The sequence below is a fragment of the Haliotis rufescens genome, unplaced genomic scaffold (genome assembly GCF_023055435.1).
Source record: "Haliotis rufescens isolate VD_foot unplaced genomic scaffold, xgHalRufe1.0.p SCAF_8, whole genome shotgun sequence".
NCBI classification, from domain to species: domain Eukaryota; kingdom Metazoa; phylum Mollusca; class Gastropoda; order Lepetellida; family Haliotidae; genus Haliotis; species Haliotis rufescens.
In genome coordinates, this window is record NW_025964372.1 from 42,277,335 (window position 1) to 42,299,837 (window position 22,503).

The 22,503-nt window shown below is 36.4% G+C and overlaps 2 long non-coding RNA genes across 17 annotated transcripts; one reads left to right on the top strand and one right to left on the bottom strand.

Moving 5' to 3' along the window:
• The first annotated feature begins 353 nt into the window (after positions 1–353).
• LOC125376940 lies at positions 354–9,176 on the top strand. 11 transcript variants are annotated; one of them, XR_007219403.1, is made up of 6 exons: positions 354–415; positions 1,295–1,380; positions 1,753–1,845; positions 4,402–4,438; positions 6,915–7,049; positions 8,961–9,176. It is a non-coding gene; the product is annotated as an uncharacterized LOC125376940 (long non-coding RNA). The 11 variants fall into 11 exon arrangements; XR_007219409.1 differs by having other exon boundaries at positions 364–415; positions 1,298–1,380; XR_007219408.1 differs by lacking the exon at positions 354–415 and adding an exon at positions 513–531 and having other exon boundaries at positions 1,298–1,380.
• A 3,312-nt stretch (positions 9,177–12,488) lies between these two features.
• LOC124134445 lies at positions 12,489–21,875 on the bottom strand. 6 transcript variants are annotated; one of them, XR_007219391.1, is made up of 7 exons: positions 21,285–21,568; positions 21,114–21,164; positions 20,627–20,693; positions 19,616–19,715; positions 17,736–17,804; positions 16,731–16,797; positions 12,489–12,973 (listed from the first exon to the last, which is right to left on the bottom strand). It is a non-coding gene; the product is annotated as an uncharacterized LOC124134445 (long non-coding RNA). The 6 variants fall into 6 exon arrangements; XR_007219392.1 differs by lacking the exon at positions 17,736–17,804 and having other exon boundaries at positions 21,285–21,560; XR_006861099.2 differs by lacking the exons at positions 17,736–17,804; positions 19,616–19,715; positions 21,285–21,568 and adding an exon at positions 21,813–21,875.
• Between the last annotated feature and the right edge of the window lie 628 nt (positions 21,876–22,503).

A 22,503-nucleotide genomic window follows, 5' to 3' on the forward strand; every position in this document is an offset into this window, starting at 1 on the left:
AAAAGACGTTAAAAGATGGTTGTTACCCTGCTTGGCGCTCGAAACTGAGGGGCTAAAACAAAGACTGGTCGGCTCGGAGACAGTATTCTGTATCTGAGTGGACTATTCATGTTAACATGGGCTAGACCTATAATATCGGCATTAGTCCGGACTAGTACAAGCCGCCACACACACACATGCATCACGTTGCTATGTAAGTGCAGAAATCGTGGACGCGATATTAAACCTCATTTCACCTCACCTCCTGTTATACCAGGATAACCTATTTTCTTCCGGCCAACAGCAGCTTGTATGGTTATACCTACACAACGCAATTCATTCTGTCCACCAATAGTCTGACCTGGGGAGATCACCCGATCCAGGAAATATTACCTACTACTAGCACAGAGTTGTTAGCAACTATGACCTGCTACTAGTAGGTACAAAGACGGTCTCTACGTCTCTGGAGACTAACATTTACTGCTACTACTACCTAACGGCAAAAGAGCATGTCTAAAATGATTTTCATTGGTCAACGAGTCTACGTCGACGGTATGCAAGCCAGGCTCTGTCTCAACAGAAAAATAAATAGATTACCGCAGAGCAACTTCAGCCTGTAACCAGCTAGCTTTCTAGTTGTAGAAGTAGCTTCGTAATGGTGAAATGCGCCATGCAAACCTTTCAACCACCATTCCAGTATGTTCCCAGTCACCTGAAATTACAAATAGAATCTACGTTATCATGAAGAAAATTATACGGTAACCGTTGATAATTACATCACCAGCTGGTCACATGACCTCGTCATGCATCATCATCCGCCGCCATTTTGTGTAAGGTCACGTCATTTGTTCCACTCAACCTAGGCCAAGTTTAGGCTAGTTAATTGTGTCTTTTCTCTAAATAGAGCCCAACAAACGTGGGTGTTTTCATAACAATAAATACTCTTCAATATTCCTACCATTGCCACAAGTGGGAACGTAATGTCGTGCGTGTTTTCTACAGGTAGCCTTGCGTCCCTAGAAACAACGTCGACGTGCACAAGCAAGGTCACGCATCATAAATGCCGTTTATTCTAAAAGAAAGAGTGCTTTACCGAAACAGTATGTCCTACAGTACTACCTATCGTATATTGTATTGGAGTTGTTGCCTGGTATCAAGCGCCCATGTTTTGACGCGAATCACTTGCATCCAAAGACGATTGGGTCACGTTCCTTTTCAGAATCGCTCGTTTCTTTTAGTCCAACTGGTAGTAATTACTAGTAATTAGTATTTACATATATATACTATTATATGTCGTATTTTGTTTACATTTCAGCAGTATGCATCGGAGGCAGAAAATTTATTCAAGCTCTGAAGTCCCAAACAACTGAAAATGCTCCAAAACACCATCACGTGACCCAGGTATTCTCAAAGTGCTGGTGAAAGTGTTTGTTTTGTAGGCCTAAATGTTTGTTGATAGTAGAGAGGCTGATTGATAGACTTTATAACCAGTCATGATCAACATTCCCCAACTGTTAGTTAATTACACTGGTCAGTCTACATCTGTATTGTTTCTTTGCAACCTCTGTCAACAAACTCAAATTTATCCATTTATACCAGAATAATTGTGTTGTCATATTTTAAGATTATGACTAGGCCTACAGCATCTAACTAACTGTAATCCTCTGATAACTAAGTGTCTGAAGGCAAAATACCATTTTATTGATGAATATATCTCCATTTAACTCATACAATTTAGTGTAGGGTGTAATGTTGGAATGTTTTTGTTGACAGTAGCAGACACTACATCTGCCAATGAGCAATGGACAGAACTGAGAATACCATATCATGAACCGTAGTGAACACTGCTGGCAACATCCTGTTTTAGTAAGTATAATTGAATCCCCAATTATAATGTCATTGTACATACAAAAAATGACATAGTGTTGTTTTTAAATAGTGATCTGTTTGGCAGTGTTTTATATATTGTATATTTTTCTTTTCACTTTGTCTACTGGCCTGCATTTGTCCTTGTCATTTTCCTGTTATTTCTGATACATTCCAAAATAAGATTTGTCTGTACAGTACCAGCACACTTTAATAAGGACTAAGAGCAAATGTGCATATTTCTCAGTGTTTTAGACAATTTGTGTTGTACCCAAATAGAGGGAATATTGTTACTGTAGTTCTTGTCATTGTCTTGGTGGCAAGTGCCACATGATGATGGGCACTACTTCAGCATGTTTAGTTATACACATTTACCAGTGAAGATCAGGGTCAGAATAGGTCTTCAGCAAACCATGCTTGCTTTAAGAGGCGACTATCCTTGTCATAAGAGGCGACTAACGTGATTGAGGGGTCAGGCTCAGAGACCATGTTAATGCATGTCATCGTATCCCTTTTGCATGGATTGATGCTCATGATGTCAATTACTGGATTGTCAGGTCCAGATTTGATTATTTACAGGCAGCTGTCAAAGCACGAATATTGCTTAGTACAGCATTAAACAACAAACAAACAAAGTTATACAGTTCAATTTTTTAAATAATCTTATACTCTAGTATTATAGTGTGCTATTTTTATTGATTATTATGAATACAGACTGTTTGTATCAGTTTGTAAGAGACACAAACCAAGGTTCCCACAACTATCTGCACATGCTTTGTCGTAACACAATTATATGGTATCTTCAGGTTATGTATGTTTGTAAAATGTGCTTGAAAGTGTCCACTTTAGTTGTAAAATCAGTATCTTCCTCACAACAGAGCTAATGTGCACTACCTTGTTGTGGTATTTTTTGTTGAACTCGTCTCTGTCTTTCTCAAATTATGTTTGTGCAAGGTGCCTACCTGGTGTATTGATAATATTACCTGACAAGAGTCAAGTTTGCTCATCATATTCTGAAATAAGTGTCTCCAATCTAATAGAAATGGGAAAAGTAATACAAGCGAGTCACCATCATTTTAACCGGTGCTAGGGATGTCAGCATAAAGTATATGTTTTTTTATTAATATTATAAATATTAAAACTCTTTGCACCTGGATTGGAAGAATTGAACATTATAAGAAAACTGCTATGTTCCTTTTCAGCTGACAGGCTGTTTGTGGAAGATGTAAGGTCAAGTGCTAGGGCCCCCTGTTTAGTTTAGACCTACATTGTAAATGTTGTGCACTGGACCATGGAGCCTGGTCACTACAGGGTTTACCCAAGCCTCTTAAAACTGGGGACAAATTCAATTTCTAATCTTAAAAATATCATCTTGATTCTCTAATCATACTGTTAAAATTATGTTTTACGTACTTATCTAATCTCTGTGGAATTCCTAATCCAATTAAATAGTAATGTCCAATATTTTTTAATATATTTGCAGATAACAAATTGCTATAGACTAATAAGGCAACTGCTATATTATATTCTGACTCTTTACTGGACTCAGCAGACTCTGCACTGTATACTACTGAACACAATGAAGTATCAACGGGCTAGTTGACCCATCATTTTGGGGCACAGACTGCTCATGTAATTCAATATATGGTGACAATGTTGCACGAGGTTCTGTTGTGTGTATTTCAATAACTTGCACATTTATGAACTTTAACCTTAATGTAATCCTTGAATCCAGTGATGCTTTATTTTTACATTTCTTTAATAACCTACAATTGTTATGAAGCTGTCATTTTTTGTGTGGTTCCAGGAATAAAGTCACCAGAAATGTATTAAAAAAATTTATTTGAGTTTGAGCATGACAAACATGGCAGATATGTTTAAAATGTTGTTTTCTTCCACTACTCAGACATGTAAGTTATTGTACAGTAAGTCATCTATAGTGTAAAAAACATGTTGATTCTTTTGTTTGCATATTTAGCTATTCCAGAACTGTTAGATGATATTAAATTGCTGTAGAAGGTATTTATTTCCATCTATAATGTCATTATGGTATACCAGTGTGTATGACAATTGTTTTGAAATTCATCAATATCTTCAAATATGATCTATTGTATCCAGTGACTGACATGTAAGAAAGAAGGAAGTTAGGCAGCACCCAATCAGAGAGCGTACCATTAGACCCATGTGATCAAAGGGGTTCCAATTCAACACATTGCCCTTACGTATGATGGTCACTGTCAAACGTTTTTCATGGATCTCTGTGGTTGAAAACCAACTCATCCTGATAATAGGTTTCTGATTATATTGCCTATTCACTTACACAAGATACACAATTTTGAGTAATAAACAGTTGAATGTAGAAATCTGTTAATGTTGACAGGAAGAGAACAATCATTACCTTAGGGTTATGTTAAATATCATTAACATGATTAAGGCTTTAATGACTTATTGATAAATAAGAAATATACGCAGCAAATTCTGTCATTGTCATTGTAGTATTTGTCTATACTATTACTTAAATACTACATTAATAGCCATAATCACATTCAATTACAGGGATCGATTTCTCTACATACAAGCCCCACCAGTGCAGGTAAAAACATTGCTGGGTCCACTTGCACAGAACCATCTTAGCACTTCAATTATTGTAAATCCTTAAGATCACGATCTTAGGCTTCAGCTACAATCGCTGTCCAATTGATCAAAGGGATTGTAGGCAATGATCAGTGTAAGCTACAAGCGAAACTTACAATTGGTCCAAACCAATCTTAAGTAGCTAAGATTGTTGTGGTCCCTGAATAAACTTGACAAAATGGCGTGCAGGACCTCATCTAATTCACATATATATTCTGCCTTATGTTCAAATATTGCCTCGTTATTTTGTTAACTTTATGATTCAAATCAACACTTTAATTTAAGATTTAACGTCAGAAATATCGTTAATTGCAATAGTGAACCACTTAACTATTGAATCGATAGCTAAAAGTAAAAGTACTATACCCACCGGACTCAATGCTGAAAGAAGTGTGAAACAACATACCTTTTCACTAATCAAGGGAAGGATAAAAAGTTGTATGCAAGCAATTAGTAACGTCCGTGACCTTTTCAATAACTCAAGGGCAGCTAATCATAGTTTATACTCTAGATGAGAGTGGTTTCCCTTTGTGTAAGCATGTAGCGTAGAATCTACCTTGCCCAGTGTATTAATGTTGTAGAATCGCTGAGCTCCCCCTGTTATTCTTTTCGGTCCCATTCGTGTCAGTTATTTTGTCTTTAGTTCATCATTAAATTAATCTACAAATAAATATTAGATGAAGTCAAACATGTTTAAATCTAAAATCGAGTTGGCAGGGGACAAGGGATTTTAAAATCTGAATTAAAAAGAAAAGAAAAGTATTTATTAAACAAGCAAATACACATGATGAGACATTTGAAATTTGTGTAAAATATCCCATAAATAGCAAAAGTAAAAATTACACCTTTTAAAAATAATTATCAATATAATTAATACAGAGTGAATATATATTAAACAACTGCTTTCTCGAAACATTATTCATTATTATTATTTTTCATGCATTCTTGAAATCCTGCGTCTTCCTGTGTTTTGAAAAGGTACTCATAACATCCTTTGTCACAGCAACAAAATGAAAGCATGAAGGATATATTTAGGATTTTACGAAAAGCTTCTCCCTGTTATGTTATTAGGAAATATTTTTAGTATTATTGTCCCCCGCCGCGCGAAAGTGCGAAGCGGGGGATGTAGTATTCACGTCCATCCGTACGTCCCACCTGTTTGTTGCCGCGATATCTCAAGAACTAAACACTGGATTGTCTTCATATTTGGAACTATGGTGTATATACAGACTCCGCAGACACCATAGGTTTTGGTGACCTTGACCCCATTTTCAAGGTCACAGCAGGCAAATCTGCTTTTGGAGTTGGAAAACGGTGTTGCCGCAATATCTCAAGAACTAATCGCTGGATTGTCTTCATATTTGGTACTATGGTGTATATACAGGCGGGGGACATTTCGTCACTTTGTGACAAATACTTGTTTATTTTAATTTTCATAATGATTGTGTCACTAAATAATATATTTATTCATATTTCAATACTTTTGATAAAAAAACATGAGTAGGTATTTCTCAAGTTGCAACAGATAACAATTCCTAAATCATGACACTATTAATGCCGACAAAAATATATGCCATCATTCTAGTAATCGTTTCCTTCAAATAATTGGCACCTTTCTTGAAACTGTGCAAGGTGCCATGGAGGGAGGTACATGTTGTGTCGTGAACAGTTCCACTTATTGTATACGCAGCAAGCTATGCGCGTTTGCAGACAACTGTAGACAGGAGTCGAGTTTAAGATATTTGTACCTCCACCGTTGAAGATTTCAATCTTAGATGAGCCGTCTTACAATCACACTAAGATGGGTTTGTGCAAGTGGAATAGGACAATTGTATGGTGATTGTAAAATTGATTGTAGCCGCCTAAGATCGATTGTAGTTAAGATTGTTCTGTGCAAGTAGGCCCAGGTGTCGGTAACTTTTAGGTGAGGTTAGGTTGCACCCAGTGCAGGTAACATTTCCAACCATAAGTGGAAAACTGAATTCTTTTAGAACTGGCTGCAAGTCTTTTCGAATCCAGGAAACAAAAGTTCATGAAAATAGTGAAATACACAGGTGGTCTGAATGCATTGAACTTGCAGGACTCATTCTTCACAATTACCACTAGAACAGTCACTCATGAGGTTACAATCACAACAGACACTTTGAGACTTCTGTTTAAGGTTGTTTACTCGATATCATGATATGAAAAGGCATGTACAGATTCACCTCAAAATAAATTCTGGAGCACATTCTCAAGGGTTTTTTTTCTTTGAATTTATTTAAAATTCAAAATAACAGAAGATTTTGGTGGTGCAACCTGCTTAGTTCACTTTGTTGCACCTGGTGCAGGTGGTAAGACAGAATGAAATCGTACCCTGAATTATAGACCAAGGCCCCGATGACAGTATGACTATGGAGTAGCATTGATTATCATCGTCATATTTTTTATTTCAGTTGGCACACAACAGCATCCCTCCTGATCAAGTGAAAAGGAATCCTATGACACCGCTTGATCTTTGTCTGACATGGAAATCTGCAAATCAAATAAGGTGGAAGAATAACATCTGGTTAAAAAATTTATGTGGAAAAGTAAGTTTTTCAACATTTTGGGTAAGATTAAACTTCCAAATTTCATCAGGGGTTTGAAAATTAAAGGATGATAAATTCCTCATGGCTTGTTATGTGTTATTTATCCACTGTTTCCTTTGTGTGGACTTTTATTTTTATAAAATATACATTAAATGTAAAACTAGGCAAAAAGTCAGCAAAATCAGTCAAAATCAAGAAGGTCCGAAATCGCAAACATAACTGCATTAAGGTGGGTGTCTGAGTTGAAGCAAATATTGATCTGAACAATAATCTGTCAGCAGGTCAGAAATCACCCACGTAACTGCTGTTATCTGAACACAGTTCAGGTTTGAGATTCACCATGAACTTTTCAGGTACATGTATTGAGGGGCTGTGGGGTCCAAAAGTCATCTGAAAATGATTGAACACATGAATAATGGACATGAAATTTAAATTACAACATAAAATAGAATGGTCATGTTTGTAAAGACATGTTATGTTCAATAGTCACTTTCAAATTTATCTTCCTTTAAGGTGGTCGAAAATAACATGGCTGCGAATATAACGACACAAAACATAGACCAATGTTGATATATTTTAAACAAATTCAGTCTGTAGATGTGTTATGTGTTCAGGTACCAAGTGTTGAAGTCAGCTAATGTTAGCTTGCATCAACCTTCAGTTGTTTAAAACTTTTACTTTAATGACAATCCAAGAAATCCAAGAATCACAAAAATCAGTCCATCGTGGTGATTCTGTGTTAGAATAGGTCCACTGCAACCTATCCTTGTTATAAGGGACGAGTTAAGTGATTGGGTGGTCAGGTTCGGTGACTTGGTTAGTTGCTTGTTATTGTAACAAGATGACAGTGATAATATCTTGATTCTAAATATGGCCACCATGTCAACCATATTGAATTTGTCGTCGATGCTAAATTATATTACATTGTACTTTCGGGCATAGTATTATTTTTTTAACTGCTGTTACTTTAACTGCACATACTTCACATGTGCCCCCTTATCTACATTTACTGCATTTTCGTTTAGTCCTTTTGGTTTTATGCATATACCGGTAAATTCGATTGATGAATGGAAAATATCAACACTGTAAATGGTGACACAGGAGTGTATTAAATGTTATGAATTGATCTAAGTGTTAAAATGAAAATGATATTGAGAAAACAGCCACATAATAAAATATATAAGTACCCTTTATCAGAGCGGCAAATCAGTTCAAGAAATGTGAATTTTATTGGGATTCCAAACTGTATATTTGTTCAAGATAAGGATTTGAAATATCTGATGTTGGTTCTTTTTGCAATGCTGCAACATAAACATAAATACAGTCATCCCTTGCTAAAACACCCTTCATGAAATACCACAGATTGGGTTAAACTTCAGGTAAAATACATGGGTCCCATACATTTAAATACTTCCCCCACAAACGCATTTTTAGGTCATCTGAAATAGCAATTTTAACAAATCTGCTCTGAAATTATGCAAGTTAGTCCTGTTGTAAGGATGCACAGATGTTCTTGAGAAGTGTTCATTGTATATATCTAGACTTATGTTTGCAATCTATTTGATTAAGTTTAGTCATATTTTTTATTTGAAACACTATGTGCTTCTAAAACACTTGCCTTCAACTATTTGTTCTTATGTTTTTGATCATGCAACCTTCTATGTACTTATTGGGTTGGAATTAACAAAAGGGTAGCAGTTTTGGGGCACCATTGCTGAGCAATATGCCAGAAAATAAATCTTGAAAGTGTGCTTTCACTAATTGTTGTTAATAAAGTGTATAATGGGCTGAGAAATGTGTGAATTTGAAATTTTGAAATATTTTATTTGAGGTTTGAGATAAAATGCAAATTTTACAGTATTTTAACAGAGCTCCAGATAAGATTTTTGATTCATTTTTTTGTGGTTTCAGATATCTGCTTTAAAGTGATGTCATGAACTGGACGCTGCACTCTTGATTCCAACACTAATATTGTCAAGTTCATATTCAGCAAGTTGAAGATAACTGACACCATCTTTAAGTATAAGTTTCACAAATATGGTATTCAGAAGTTTTTTGTTTTCACTACTGATGTATATATAGTATAAAAAAATGGATTTCTGTAATAGAATAAAGTATTGTAATACATGTGATACTAGTTGTGTTTCCGTCACCACAATCTCATTAAAATCAGACCTTAGTTCTCGCTACCACTAAACAAAGACCTGAAGACATCCCATTAGGAGTCACGTCAGAACGACTTTTCATTCGACCGATCAGAGCGTCGCTAACCAGATCATGAAAGTGACAGTCAGAATGTGATTTCTAATCATACAACCTCGAAAACTTTTAACACGGGGTATTCGGAAAGATAGTTGCAGGTTTAACGACTGAATCCATACAATCTAGACCATCTATTAGCCACTCCAGAATGTTCTTTTGTTTAGTTTTCAAATTTGTAATCGAGAATTTGTCCAAATATGTTTCGAAGCGTAGTCGCCAATTTGAAATTAGTGCCGTAAAGCACGAGAAAGCTGCCTTCTGTTTGGTCATTCTATTGGTCGGTCAAAGTTCGCACAAGGTCGGTCTGACGTGACCCGTACTGGGATGTCCTCAGATCTTTGTTTAGCAGTAGCAAGAACTAAGGTCTGATTTTAATGAGATTGTCGTCACCATAGTGTGGATGTTTTATGCTGTTTGAGAGAAAAGTTGGCCTAATGGTCTTAAATGCATCAACACTGCAGAGTTGTGTCGATTGGTTATGTGAGGATCCATTCTGATCACTGGTTTGGAGAATAGTGACCTTAAGCTGAACAGATGGACATGTGGCAGTGTGATTTGAAAGTGAGACACAAATTTATGCAACCACAAGAGGTATTGTGGTGCTGAAACGAAGGTTCATATTCTGGATTTGAACCCATGACCAGTACATCAAGTTCCATCAACCATGACAATTGGGACACCTGTACACCCAAGTTTCTCTCACTCTACTCCAGCAAAATTGCAGTACCATAAAGGCAGAAATTAATAAGTAGGGTCTGTGTGACTAATAAAGCAGTTTCTTGTCACTTTTCGGCCCACTTTTATATCACAATTAGACATATATTGGGTAGGAACACTAACCCTAGAACCTTACGATTCTTGTTCTTTTGAGATTCCGTAACAGCTGCGTCTGATTCAAGAATAATCCAGTTTTACATCATTGTCGGACATACATTGGGAAGAAGCCCAAACCCAAGCACCTTACGATTCATGTTTCTGTTGAGATACGATAACATCAGCGTCTGTATCAGAAATAACCCACTTTTATATCACAATTAGACATATATTGAGTAGAAACCCTAACCCTAGCACCTTATCATTCATGTTTCTGTTGGGATACGAGAACATCAGCGTCTGTATCAGGAATAACGCAGTTTTACATCACAATTAGACATATATTAGGTAGAAACCCTAACCCTAGCACCTCACGATTCACGTTTCTGTTGAGATACGATAACATCAGCGTCTGTATCAGGAATAACCCAGTTTTACATCACAATTAGACATATATTAGGTAGAAACCCTAACCCTAGCACCTTATCTTTCATGTTTCTGTTGGGATACGAGAACATCAGCGTCTGATTCAAGAATAACGCAGTTTTACATCACTGTCGGACATATATTGAGTAGAAACCCTAACCCTGGCACCTTATCATTCATGTTTCTGTTGGGATACGAGAACATCAGCGTCTGATTCAAGAATAACACAGTTTTACATCACTGTCGGACATATATTAGGTAGAAACCCTAACCCTAGCACCTTATCATTCATGTTTCTGTTGAGATACGAGAACATCAGCGTCTGTATCAGGAATAACGCAGTTTTACATCACAATTAGACATATATTAGGTAGAAACCCTAACCCTAGCACCTCACGATTCACGTTTCTGTTGAGATACGATAACATCAGCGTCTGTATCAGGAATAACCCAGTTTTACATCACAATTAGACATATATTAGGTAGAAACCCTAACCCTAGCACCTTATCTTTCATGTTTCTGTTGGGATACGAGAACATCAGCGTCTGATTCAAGAATAACGCAGTTTTACATCACTGTCGGACATATATTGAGTAGAAACCCTAACCCTGGCACCTTATCTTTCATGTTTCTGTTGGGATACGAGAACATCAGCGTCTGATTCAAGAATAACGCAGTTTTACATCACTGTCGGACATATATTGAGTAGAAATCCTAACCCTAGCACCTTATCATTCATGTTTCTGTTGAGATACGGGAACATCAGCGTCTGTATCAGAAATAATCCAGTTTTACATCACAATTAGACATATATTAGGTAGAAACCCTAACCCTAGCACCTTATCATTCATGTTTCTGTTGAGATACGAGAACATCAGCGTCTGTATCAAGAATAATGCAGTTTTACATCACAATTAGACATATATTGAGTAGAAACCCTTACCCTAGCACCTTATCATTCATGTTTCTGTTGGGATACGAGAACATCAGCGTCTGTATCAGGAATAACGCAGTTTTACATCACAATTAGACATATATTGAGTAGAAACCCTAACCCTGGCACCTTATCATTCCTGTTTCTGTTGAGATACGAGAACATCAGCGTCTGATTCAAGAATAACGCAGTTTTACATCACTGTCGGACATATATTGAGTAGAAACCCTAACCCTAGCACCTTATCATTCATGTTTCTGTTGAGATACGAGAACATCAGCGTCTGATTCAAGAATAACGCAGTTTTACATCACTGTCGGACATATATTGGGTAGAAACCCTAACCCTAGAACCTCATGATTCGTGTTTCTGTTAAATACGTTAACATCAGCGTCTGTATCAGAAATAACGCAGTTTAACATCACCGTCGGACATATATTGGGCAGAAACCCTAACCCTAGCACCTCATGATTCATGAAATATGATAACATCAGCGTCTGTATCAGAAATAACCCAGTTTAACATCACTGTCGGACATATATTGGGCAGAAACCCTAACCCTAGAACCATGTGATTCATGTTTCTGTTGATATTTAGCGACATTAGCGTCTGATTCAAGAATAACACAGCTTTATGTCACTGTCGGACAAATATTGGGTAGTAACCATTACCAAAGCACCTCGCGATTCTTGTTTCCGTTGAGATAATATGGTGACATCATTATTTTGGTACTGTCTAACTTACCATCTGTTTGGATGTAAAATCATAATCTGTAGCATGGATTGCCAGGATTGTAATGTAAGCTATAGCATGGTGGCAGGTAAATGTATTGTGGACAAGGCAAATCAGTGGCTGACAAGATCAGCAAAACCTGTGCAATTGGGCATATTAACACAATCAGCCATTTGACATCATGTCGTTCGGTGATGAATACCTGAACACATTCATGCCTACATAATACTGTTTATCCTTGTCATAATCAATCAACTACAAACAAAATTCATCATTTTGCTAGTTCTTTATTGTTGAGGAAACAATAAACATAAATGTAACACATGAAAAGAGTTTTGCCTCAAAATGCTGAAAACAGTGTAAGTGAAGAAATTCCATGCACAGTATATTTGTAAGATGCTAAATTCACCATATATGATAATTGATATTTTGAATGAAAAAAACACACCTCACATTATGAAACAATATATAATATGAATCATGTGTTTAGATGTACAGTACTGTCCATGAGTATAGGGAGAAACACTGTCCCTCCACACAGTAGCGAACTGATGCTACTCCCTGCTGATCTTTTCACTACTCAGGATGCCAATGCTGACTTCAACACAGAACTCTTCTCAACACTTCTTCTTTCCAGAAACGTACAGGGCATAGTTGCTCTCCCTTCTCAAAGCACACTGTATTGGGAGCTGTATATGTAGTTTAGCGTTGGTGTAAACTGATACCATCAAGTTTCATTACAGCATGGTAGTTGCCCTGAAAAGGTTGAAAATATTCACATAAGTGATGTCATCACCATTGATTGAACATTTTTCATGGAAAAATAACTTATGATTTAACTTCAATATAAATAAATCCACGTAGTACACCTTATTTTTACATTTATACCCACATTAATTTAAAAGTATATTGGAGTCAATTCTTTTAAATAAATATGTCAATATCAACAACTTCATAGACTCCTTCTTTAATTACTTACATAAAAAAACAGGAAGACAACAATAGAAAATCAGTGACATTGTTAAACCCAATATAATGAAAAACAAGCCCCTCCCATTCTATTATCAGCCAATCAGGAAACAGTTGACCGTTTGTGGGTATAGCATACATTTATTTTAGGTTCATGGCAACATCAAGTTATGTTCCATTAAAAATGCCTGTAAAGATATTATAGTTTAATATCATGTTGTCTCACTTAAATTCAAAACTTAATGGGAAGTTATAATTTTTAGTTATCTCAACTGGCAAGGAATTTTTCTCAAGCCAGTTAAATGTGTCCAGGATACAAAATTAAGATGGTGTTATTACCACAAATATTTTCTTGAACAAAAATGAAAATATCTGATGATAATTTGTGTACTTTTTGTAATTCACATCCAGAAACTGATATGCATTTATTTTTTGGTAAAAGATTTCTGGCTTCTGGACACAGACTCATAATTTGTATCTGGATATTCGTGTGAAGGAAAATGTGATAACAGATGATAATTTGATCTGATTTTGTTATTTTCAAAGTATGTAAGTGTAAGGTTCTTAAAATACAACCAAATTTCTAACATTTTGTGAGGGAGATGACTGATACAGTTAGACATGAATTTCGAAAAAATATATACTTCAACAAAAACATGCATACAAATTTTATACACAGTATACTGACTCCGAGTGGACCATTCCTTCTTTTAGCCCTTACTACCGAGAGCAAGACAGGGTAACAACAAGTACCATCTTTTAACGTCTTTTGGAATGATGCTTCAAGGGATCGAATTTCTGACCTTCCGCTCTCCGAGCAGACACTCTACCAGTACACCATAGAGGCAGTCAATCAGACTTGGAATTTGATGAATTTCAATGAGTTAAAGTAACTAAGTTGACAATCCATCAGTTTATTGTTATTTTCTGAGAACTAACAATCAACAGTACTTTTCTTATGTTCACCATTTTGTTACTTTTGTTCATTAGTGTAGAAAATTCTGGATGGGAAGCATTTTATCTGGACAGGAATATTTGCAAAGTTGCCCTTCCGGGAATATTATACGCTGCTGTTACATAGCGACACGCTTAACATCAAATCACAATTCTGACATCATTGCTGGGATGATTCAAGCCAAGTTTCAGCTTCATAGGCTTTGTAGCTCTAGAGGAGATGTTGAAAGTGTAATCGTTAGCGACATACATACTAGCAGAAAAAGGTAACTTTTCTTATTAAAAAGTCCAACAAAACTCAATCTCATTAAAATCAGATCTTAGTTCTCGCTACCGCTAAAACATGATCTGAGGACATCCCATTATGGGTCACGTCAGCATGACCTTTCATCCAACCAATCAGAGCATCACTTACCAGATCCTGAAAGTGACAGTCAAAATGTGTTTTCTAATCATGCATCCTCGAAATATTTAACAGAGGGTATTCCGAACGACATTTACGGGTTTTATGATTATATCCATACAATTTAGGCCATCTATAAGTCATTCCAGAATGTTGTTTTGGTCAGTTATAAATTTATTTAATCGAGAATACGTCAAAATATGTTTCGAGGCGTAGTCGCCAGTTTGAAACTAGTGCAGTAAAGCTCGAGATAGCTACCTTCTGATTGGCAAATGTCGATTTCAGTCATTTCATTGGTCGGTCAATGATCGCGAAAGGTCGTTCCGACATGACCCGTAATGGGATGTCCTCAGATCTTTGGTTAGCGGTAGCGAGAACTAAGATCAGATTTTAATGAGATTGAACAAAACTAAGTTTAATCTGAAATTAAATAATGCATCTTTCAATATGCATATTGATGAAGACATCTCCTCAGTTTTAAGGTCGTGATTCACAATTTGCATGCAAATGTTTATGGACTGCGCATAATTTGTGTGTTTGCATGTTTGTTGGGAGCAAGGTATTTACACACGTTTTCATAATGTAAACAGCACACAATGATTGTTTAGCTCTCTGGGTCTAATAAAATCTTTTTTCTTTTTGTTCAACTGTAATTAATAATGCTGTCACGGCTTGATGACATGTTGCAAACACGAAATGCGCAAAACGAAGTTGCCAAACATTTTTAATGTTCATCGAATCACAAATATCATCTGCCACATTAATAATCGAACAATTCTTGGGTTAAGACGAATTAGTGGCAGAACTGTACATTACCGGTTGAGAGAGCACAACATCCGGTCCCAACATTCAGCAATATGCCTAATTTTGCTTACACAGGACTATCAGTCACACTTGGTGTAGACAGCATCTGAGGTTCAGAAGAAAAACAGGGACAGTACACTGTTCACAAATGAGTGAGGGTTTCATCTGAACAGCTCTGATGGTCATGCAAAGGTCTACATGCATACTGCAGAATGTTTTAGCAACTCTTGCATTACTTATCATCATCAGTTTTGGGGTGGAAGTGTAATGGTATGGGGTGGCATCACAACTCATGGGAAAACACAACTCATCATTGTTATGAGGACATCGTTTGAGATCATGTTCTTGCCTTTGTGCACATGCAGTGACGTAATGTCATATTGCAGCAGGATAGTGCCCGCCTACAAGTTGCACCCCTCTTTGGGGGCGTGTCTCTCCGTCTCCAATTACCTGGAATGGATTTTGTCAAGGAATTTGTTATGATAAAACATTGATGAGACAAAAGACCAAATATTATGTTGTAATTTACAATAACATAACATTTACACTACTTAATACACAGCAGTTACTTTTTTCCATTAGTATAGATGAACACAGCCATGACATAAGCTTATTTGAACCTTCGCTTTGTGTAAGCTACAAGTGATCATCATCATTTCTACAAAGTTAAGTTTCAGCTTCCTGGAGAGTGTAGTTTCTCTTTTTTTATTTTCATTCTTAATTGTTTTTCAAGAAGCAATTTCAGCTCCAATTTGAATCCCCACCATTGGAGAATTGATTCCAACCAAATATGGTTGATATCTATCTCTTAGTTCCAGAGAGGAAGTCGTTTAAAGCAATATAGCCAAATTACTCCTATTTGGCCCTGACCCTTGGGGGGTCAGCCCTCTCCATTTGTACAATTTTTAATCCCCAGCATTGGAGAATGCTTCCAACCAAATATGGTTGATATCTATCTCTCAGTTCCAATAAAGAAGTCGTTTAAAGCAATATAGCCAAATTACCCCCATTTGGCCCCGCCACCCAGCCCTTTGGGGGGTCAGCCCCACCATTTGTACAATTTTGAATCCTCACCACCTAGGGATGCTTCCAGTCAAATTTCGTTAATTGTCAATTTGTGGTCAAAAGAAGAAGTTTTTTGAATAAATCGTTGACATACGGACGACGGACCCCACGGTATGGCATAAGCTCACCTTGGTGAGCTAATAGTTGTGTCAGGATGACAAACACCAGACAAGCAGGCCATGTTGTTTGTATTCAAAAAGTATTTTGTTTTATTTTGTATATTTGTCTTATCTGGAAAAATAGTCTATGCTATATTACAACCAGTTTGTTTAACGACATGCAGACATGAATCCTACGTTTCGAGGCGATCAATGTTACCTTTGTTGGGTGCAACTGGACCAAACAAGCTATTTACACCAGGCTTCTTGTAACTGGACAGTGAAACCTGTGAACATGGTATACGAAGAATGAAAATCTTCATAAGAATAAACACAACACATGACACCACAGAACTGAATGAACAAATTGTAAAATAAAACACTGGGACAACCACATAACTTAATCCGAGTCCCATTGTGGTGCTACACATGCCAGGTGTCATTAAGTTTTAGTTTCCTTGGTTTCTGAGAAGAAAGTTCTTAAAGTTGAACAAATCAGAATTGGAAGCTACAAAAATACCTTTGCAAATGAAGGTTAAAAAAGTGTAATAAACATCCATCAACCTCTTCATGACAACATTGCTAAGGTTATCTAGGATAAACAAAAATATGCCTCACTACGAACCGTTTGAATGGGCCTGAAACTGATCAGAATTTATTTTTAGGGAATTAAATACTGGTAAAGGTCATCATAAATAGATTAACAAGATTATGCAGAAATAAGTAACAAATGTTCAGATACACCAAATGATATGAATATTTAATAATGATTGACAAATGAGGAAAAACGAGTGAATTGTTTATGACCACTTAAAATAATGGTGCTTGGTCCAGGCAGGCAAGAGGTTGATAGCACTAACAACTATCCATGTAATTGGGGTGTAATGTCACCAAATCAGCCACGTCACACAAAACTGACATTCCATGTAGTTGCCCTTTGGGAATGTTAAGAATCAAATTCTGTGACTACGTTTTTGAGACTGATTTACTTGGATCATGTCCGTAACAATCCAAACAGTGTAAGTATACCTGTAATCTAGATACAAGAGTGCATGCAAAGGGTATGACCATGGCATGATAATCTGAATCTGAAATCTGAAAAGAACAGTAGATCTATTTTATACCATTGTTGGAGTGCATGATAACACACATATATAACCAATCATAGCTTCACTTCCAAAAAGATTCATAGGAAATATTGCAGGTACAAGGTTATTACACTTACTGGTACATTCCATTATTAGGACACAAAAAGGTGAAAGATGATGACATGACCAAATGGAACATATGATCACTGAAACATAGCACATTGGAGATTGAAATATAGTATTACAGCCTGTTAAATGAATAACACCATGATACATGAGTACCTGGTCAAAATAACATTCAATATGGCTGCAATGTCATCACCCAAAAAAATCACAGACACAGTTTACCAGATTCAACCTAATGGAGGCCAGATGTGCCCATTGTATTGGTACCATAAACTGACTCATGTAACAGAGCTCCAGATAACTTTTTGAGCAATTCAGTTTTTACTTTAGGGTTTCTATTTTAATTGGGTTATTACATTTTTCATTCGGTAACCAATATTTTTTCACTCATCGTTTCATCACTCTCTTGGGTCTTTCCCAAAATTAGTGAACATTTTAAGATTTCAAAAAAATGAAATAATGTTCTAAATACATAGGTTTGACTGAGAAAGTAAATAAGCTTGTAATTGTGTTTCAGAAATTAGCTCCTTTGTATGCATGCTGAAAAAGCTTCATTGGGCATTTACGCGAGCTGTTTTAATAATTTGAGTTTTTCATTTAATGCATGCGTTTCTGTAGGCAAGTTAATGGAAAGTAATTGGGTTTTAAATAATTTTGGGGGGTATTTTACACAAATACGCTGCTTATCTGGAGCTCTGATGTAATAATTTTTCCCTTCATTACCTTTTGGCTGTCCCCTCACATGACTGACAGAAATACTGTTCTAACAAACTTCCCTGGGTATAGGTGTTAAAATGGCTCTGTAGCTTCCCTGTACTTTTTCACGGAATATATTATTACAACAAAAAGGCAATACAAGGGTATAATAAATAAGCAAAAGAAACAAAACTATTTATCTACAGAACAGACTTTCTCACAGCATCTTGACCAATTAAAAGGATGACAGTATATGCAAGAAGACAAATTCACCATTATCCCCTACTTGCTATGGAAACTAAATATCCCAAATTATCAAAAGGCACCAGTTCAACACTAGACCTATCTATGTGCCATGCTTGTTAAGGAAATATTGTAAAAAAAAATTAATCTGCATAGAAAGGAGCACTACCCTCATTTTCAGTATGAGTCAAAGTTGTGGCATCTCAAAATATTAATTTAAAAAAAATCCTAAACTATTAAAAGGCACCAGTTCACCCCTAGACCGATCTGTGTGTCAAGTTTGGTGAAGAAATATTGTAGATTTTTAAGGTATGTTCCAAGAACGATCACTACCCTCCTATTTCAGTCAAAGTTGTTGCCATGGAAACTAAATGGATACATTTTACAAAAATCCAAAACTATCAACAGGCACCAGGTCACCACTAGGCCTATCCATGTACCATGATTGGTGAAGAAAATAGTAAACGTTTTTTCAAAATCTTACACAGAAGTATGAATGCAAGGACTGACCATGTCCATTTTAATACCCCTGCAAAACATGTTGTGGGGGATAATAATTGGTAATGAAACGAGTCAAAAGAACACATTTATCATGACTGCTGCAGCAGCACATGAAGACAAAATGTTGCAGTTCCAAATATAAGAAAAACTTGCAAAATATGACACTGTGGTTGGGTTTACCAAATAATTACTGTATATCAAATTTCATAATGTAAATGCAGAAGTGGCTTTCTAAAGGGTGAAAAGTATATGTTCAATATGGTTGCCATGTCTTGACAGCTTGAAGTTGTATTGGCATCATGTTAGTGGGATCAAATACACAAAATCTCAGCTTATTGAAAATATGATTTTCAGAGAAGATATTGAAAACACAAACAAACTTCATAAAACGAGGTATGTGAAAGTTTAAGGCCATAGAAGGCACAGGTAATACAGTCATCCAAGAAGCCACCTCAATTTGCTGGGCAGAGTTGCATCCCTGTCTGTCTCACAGTCCTTGAACCATATTACTTTCCCTTCCGCCCAGCCCATCTCACTGGGTCTACTTTAAACTAAAATGAATATAAAATGTTTCTATCAATATTTTACATTTTCAGAGACTAAGCTGCATCCCTTTCATATGCCAGAAATCTATGACAATGGGTTCAAATCCCATAATTACCATGATTATTTTCCTTGGTTTGTCGGCACCATTTCCACGCTGGTGGGTCTCATCAAGTGGTAAATATCTAAGATGTTCCTCCCAGATCAAGCAAAAAATACACCAATGTAAACCCCATAACACATATCAAGTTTCATAATGCCACATCTGAAATGGCTGTGTAATATGCAAAAGTGATATTTTGTAAATGGCCTCATGTTTTAGAATATCATTGCTGAGATTTCAGTTTCATAGGCCTTGTAGATTCAGAGGAGGTTTTGAAAGTGTACAAGTTAGTTATGGACAGATGACAGATAATGCACCATGACATAAGCTCATTTGACTTCAAATTGGATATTCCTGTATTCATGATAGCCTTTAGTTTGATTACAGTATACCAACTCACACCTCATAACTTAATAAATGGCCTAAGGTCTGAGGGAAAGTAATACTTTCACAATTGCCATAATCAGGTCAGTAAGTTTGCATAGTGAATGGTTGAGTTGGCTTAATGCAACTTAGAACAGTGTTTCAGTAATATCACAGTGTGTCAGCTGATGATCCAGTGAGGAAAGACTGATATAATGAGGTACCGATAATACTACATATGTGGTATTTCATATCATGACATCCATGATTTAATTTGATGTATGATGATTCCTCTATTGTTATCCCTGACTTTATCATGGGGGTGCATAAAGATAAATGTTCACAGCACCTGTGCTTAGCTTGTGCTAAATCTATACAACAGTAAATTAGCCTTAGTATAATAAAATAAATTAATGTAATTCCCAACATGTATAGGGGTAGAATACAACATACCTGATTTCCTACAAGGGTTGCACCTCAAATTTCCTGAATGTGGCAGGACACAGCCCACTTGGATACCCTGGGAATAAAAAAATGTGTAAATTGGTACTGATATCTTGACATATTGGTTGCAAAGGGAGGTAATCAATGATATATGTATAGTTTACTATAAATTTGCCGGATGCACAATAATCTTTATGATCCTTTATTAATCTCATATGTCTACATATTCCCTCAGTGTTCATCATAACAACAACAACAACAACAACAACAACAAAAAACAAAAAAGAGGGCATGTAGACTAGTGAATTAGAGCGTGGGCCTTATCTCACAATGGAGCGAACGCCAGAAATGGACCTCACTTTGAACCCAGAACACAGACCTTTCAGCAAAACAAGTTAATTAACACTAATAATCTAGATGAGATTTGATGCTTCCCCGATAATATATCTATGTTAGTCCTACACTCATTCTAGGCCTACATACATAGAATACAAACATGCGTCATGTGCAGGGTCAGCAGGCACGTTGACGTTCTCCATCTCAGTATCTGAAAATAAAAAGTACCATAGTGAATGGTTGTAGACTGTAAATTATGTTTGCACAAAGACTAGATAACATTATGACCAACGAACAAGTAAGAACAGATAAACAAAAAGCAAGATCTAACCGATAAATGTTTGATCGAAAACCGATCGCTATGCCGGCCAAGGGGGATAACTCTTTCTGACCACGTCGGGACGATTTTTCCGAAGACAAATTTTAACCTTGTTTGCCAATATATTTTGTAACGATCAGTTCTTATAAATATGTGTAGTTCTATCAAACAAATACACATACAATGGCATGTATGAATGAAATCTTCTATTAAGACCGGATTACTATATATCTATAGATCTATCTATTAATTGGTTGTTAAAATTGTAATTAGGTGATGTATAAAATACATATACCGTATGAAGATATTAAATCTAAGTCTAGCCTGTCTAGACCGGAGATAAAAAACAACAACAAAATGATGACAGACATCCTACCATCTGCTGAATGCTGTGTTGGACACTGCATGTTCCAATATGGCGTGAAATGCGCCCCTGTGAACATACATCCTAATATGGTTATGCTATTTAATTGTTACTGTTAGGTAGTAGTAGCAGTAAATGTTAGTCTCCAGAGACGTAGAGACCGTCTTTGTACCTACTAGTAGCAGGTCATAGTTGCTAACAACTCTGTGCTAGTAGTAGGTAATATTTCCTGGATCGGGTGGGGAGATTCAGTTGCAGAGTGTTCGAAAAAGAATGAGACTTTAGCCATAGTTGATACAGCAAGTAAAGATGAGGAAGTGAACAGAATCATTAAAGCTGGAGGTAATTCTGTTTTTTCTCTCCGTTAACTGTACAATATATAATCTGGAGACGGTATGTCTATCATTAATTAACTTACTGGAGTGTTGTGTACAGTCGAACACATATGTCTCGTACGCAAATGTGTCGAATTCTCGGTTGTGTCGAACTTACCGTTTGGTCCCGGTAAACACCAACCACATTTACCTCTTTTATCCTGGATGCGTCGAACTGGATGTGGCGACTTCCTTAAAGTCCCGAACTCCATTGTAGTCACAAGAATATTTTGAAACTGGACCCGATAAAGTCAAATTAGGTTTTATTTTGTTTATTTATATATTCATTTATTTATTTGCAAGGTTAGGACTGCCAAGATTACCCAAACCCTCTTTGCTGCATTTGTTTATAGTGTTGATTGGACGACACAAGAAATCCAAACAGACGCATGGAAGAATCATGACTGTCAGACAATAGATCCCACCACCCTCGCTGTTCCCTCAATCGCTTATATTTACCAATTATGATGGGGTGGCGTGGCTTGATTTCGTT